The sequence below is a fragment of the Apodemus sylvaticus genome, chromosome 23, assembly GCF_947179515.1.
Source record: "Apodemus sylvaticus chromosome 23, mApoSyl1.1, whole genome shotgun sequence".
Lineage (NCBI taxonomy): Eukaryota > Metazoa > Chordata > Mammalia > Rodentia > Muridae > Apodemus > Apodemus sylvaticus.
Window position 1 is genome coordinate 49906872 of NC_067494.1, and position 4351 is coordinate 49911222.

A 4351-nucleotide genomic window follows, 5' to 3' on the forward strand; every position below is an offset into this window, starting at 1 on the left:
TAGAGTCCCATAGTTCAGGAAAAAACCACATTTGTCTAAAGAACACTTCATGAAAACATTTCAGGTAGGAAACTGAGCTGCAGAAGCATCAGTTTCTGCAAAGATTTTCAGTCTCACTTTTCATATGGCTTATTGGGTCCTCTACACCATTGTCTAACTCTTCTGAACCTTGACTCCTCTAGTTATTGACTGGGAATATTAATAGTAACATGTCTCAGTGGGGCTTTATGAGGATTAACTAAATGCGATTGTAAAACATTTTTTTGGAACACAATGTGCTATATGAAATAATTAATATTCATAATTCTGAGAGCAGCTAGGATTTGAAAGGGCAACGGTGTGTGGAAAGCTGCTGTTTTGTTGCATTTTTTTTTAAGGGAATGGAGCAAAGTCACTTTCATGTCTAATCCTTTTCCCTCATGGCTGGTGAAAGTCCAAGAAAATATTGATTAATGGCGTTCGGTAGCACGTCGAAATTGTTTAGAAAACAACTACTTGGAAGAATCGAGATCATTAAGCAAGCAGGGGTGTCCAACCTTTACATGTGTGACACAACACTGTCACTTACAAAGCTCATACTTAAGAACTGCACAATTAAGTTCCAATAAATAAATAAATATATAAACAAATACAATAAATGACACACACAATCTCATAATGTCTTAAATGAGTTTCTGTTTCCTGTGTTGGGCCACATTCACAGTTATCCTGGGCTCAGATGACCTTAGACTCAGGGGTGAGATACAGAAGCTGGTTTGTTGCTGAGTCTGGGTCTCAGGTCACCTTGCTCGCCACCCCCAGGAACCTAGTTTGCTGCTGAATCTACTTGACTCCTGTCTAAAACACATATAAAACACAGGAAAGGCCCAGGGAGGCGGCAGCTTTAGGTGTTCCCATCTCACCCAAACAAAAGCAAGAAATAGCTGTATTTGTATGTGACTCTCAAGTCATTTACCTTTGGGGTCAACCCTGATGGAGAGCAGTAAGCACAAGGAACAGATTTAGGTTTTGAGTTTCAACCTCTTGGAAATCCAGAAACCCTTTAAGAGGCATCTATCTTTATGGTGCACATCACAATCCTATTACACTCTCCCAGGGGAGCAGGTTCAGCAAGTCTGTAATGCTGGTGGGTGGGTGGGTATGCTTACATTTGCATCCACTGGTGCTGTGGACACAGTGCTGACTTTTATACGGGTTGTGTTACATCACTAAATGCCCTCAGAATCCCCAGCTGAGGGGATGAAGAAGAGAGGGGTTAATCAGACAGGGCCGTCATACTGCCACACCCAAGGCCCTTTACTGCAGCCTTATGTGCTCATTGGGGATATCCGATTTCCCCAAAATCTGTTTAGAGAGAGAGCATTTTCTTTTCTTCCTTTTCTCGTTTGAAACATGAATTTGTCAGTGAGAATGGCCTTCCATGTGTTCAAAAGAAGAAATATTGATTTCCTGTTCAGACCATTTTTCAGATTCCCTTTGACTTTTCTGTTCTTATCGACATCCTTGAAGGTCAGAGCTCATTACTTAACTTCCTGTAGCACTAGTTCTCAACTTGGTGGCACAACAAAATATCCCTGGGAGCTTTACAACCTGCAGATAGTGGCACAGGAATCTCAGAGTCTGATGTAATAGGTCTGCTTGTAGCCTGGTTGTGGAGCGGCTAAACCAGCCCCTAGTGACTGGGCAGCTTGGGATCAGACTGGAGTCTTGACTTTGTCCTCTCTGTGAGTCCATCCTGCCAACATCTCCCCTGTGCACTGGGACCATCTGGGCTGCTCTCACCATAACATCCCTCTTCCCCCTCCCCCCCCCCCCCCCCAGACAGGGTTTCTCTGTGTAGCCCTGGCTGTCCTGGAACTCACTCCGTAGACCAGGCTGGCCTCAAACTCAGAAATCCACCTGCCTCTGCCTCCCAATGTGCTGGGATTAAAGGCGTGCACCACCACTGCCCAGCTAACATCCCTCTTTCTTATTCACAGTGTGCCTTACCTCTGCTTGGCCTTTTATTAATTCTATTCTTAGGGCAAATAGTTCATTGCAGTTTTGAGCTAGTAGTGGGATAGATGATAAATAAAAATGGGGTAGATCGCTATTTCTCCAACCATACTTTAATATTGTGCTTGCTTATAAATTCTAAATAACCCTTCTATAGCTAACATCCCTCTTTTATTCACAGTGTGCCTTACCTCTGCTTGGCCTTTTATTAATTCTATTCTTAGGGCAAATAATTCATTGCAGTTTTGAGCTAGTAGTGGGATAGATGATAAATAAAAATGGGGTAGATCGCTATTTCTCCAACCATACTTTAATATTGTGCTTGCTTATAAATTCTAAATAACCCTTCTATTGATAAACTCCCAAACTCATTCATTTAATTTTTAATTTTTATTAAGATTTAGCATTGAATATGCTTTTTTTCTTTAACACAAGTTTCACTATTTTGCTCAGGCTGGCCTTGAATGTTTAGACTTAATATTCCTGTTGTTTCAGACTTTTGAGTGGCTAAGATTACAGCCAACACATCAGCTTAATATTCTTCCTTAAGGTTTTTAAATGCTATTTTATATTTCTGGTATAAGACATTTTATATATCTGACATCACCTTACTATCACGGTATCCCCTCTTCTTTTCTTGTCTTCAACTGAAGTACCATTTATCCCTCTGTATCCCCCACTCATCCCTTTGCAGGCTTTTGCTTCCCTTCTAAGCACTGTTCAGTTTCAACTTCTTGAATATCAACTACCTCTACCCGTGACAATCTATTGATGAAAGTGGTATAACGCCTCCTTTCTTTCAATTTTTCTATATCCTTATATTCTGTAGTTTATGATACATGTCCATTAACAATTTTAATGCTGAAGAACGCTGAAGTGGAAACTTAAGGGTTCTTTGAAGAGTTAGTTGTGTTCGATGATGTTTTGCTGGGGCAAACACGTGAAGGAGTATTTTCCTGAAGCAGACACTGTTGAGAGGCTAAAGCAGACACATGAAGGAAGGTTTTGCTGAAGCAGACACAGGAGAAAGGATCCTCTACTAAAGCAAGCATGTGAAAGGAAACGTGATGAGGAATTCTTGGCTGACAACATGCATATATTGGTCTGCCTTACATTGCATAGTTGAGCTACATTCATCAGGACTCCATAAGGGGAAATGCACCAGAAATCTTCTGGTGGTGTGCCTCGGCTTCTTGCTGCTTCCTAGGACTCAGGCTGATTGGCAGTGATGTCCTCTGAGACAGACTCAGGTGCTGAGGCGGGACCCGTGGAGGACGTGTGATGTTTGAAGGAAGTATCAAAAGGACTTGATGGACTGTAATGGAGGCTAAGCTAGGCTTGCTTATATAGCGAGCTATGCAGTGCTTGTTGGTCTCCAATCTTCACTGAGCTTCGCTTCACTGAGAGAGGCACAGCAGAGAACTTTCCTGGCGACCCGGTTGATCCTGGTCCCTCCTGGTGACTTGTGGGAAGGCCAAGGCCTGGCTGTACCTGCTAGGCTGTGCCACTGCTGCTCCCCCAGTGGATTGAACTGTCATGGCTGGCTCCAAGGAACTGAATTGCTGATTTCCTGTCAGTGCAGAAAGAATTTGCTCCAAACAACCATTTCTAAACAGGTCCACTGCCTCTGGTAGGTAGTAGGCTAGAAGGGAGGTTAATGCATTTAAGAATCATCATTAAAAATAGGTTTTGAAAAATTGAAAGTTATGGAATGCTGTTTTAGATCTAGACTTTGGTAGCTCTAATCCTGGTTCCGTACCTCTGCTACATATGCGAACAACTCCTTCCAGATTATTTCCTCTTGGACTTTGTGTTTTTAACTTCTAATTGGAGAAAAATATCAAATCTATCTCATTCATAGATTTGTGTGGCAAACGGAATGAGTTACATTATGAAATGGACATAGGCTGGTATCCTGCACAAAATAAACTACCTAAAAATTACCTGTTGTTATCAGCATACTCTCTCTGTGTATGTGTGTGTGTCTATGTATGTGTGTGCATGTGTTATGTACCTGGGTATACACATGCATGTGTGGGCCAGAAGTTGACTTTGGGAATCTTCTCATATGGTTCCCACCTTTTCATCTGGTTCACTAGCTGGTAAACTCCTGGGATCTTCCTGCCTCTGTCCCACAGTGCGGGAGTTGGTGGCAGGCACAGATCATAACATGGGTGGTAAGGATTCAAACTCAGGCCATCAGGCAGCCACAACAAGCAATCTGACTCAGTGAGCCATTTTTGTAGCTCTTTTATTTTATTTTATTTTATTTATTCAATATATTTTTTATTTACAATTCATATGATTTCCCCTTTTCTGGCTCCTCACTCCCCAAAAGTCCCATAAGCCCCCTTCC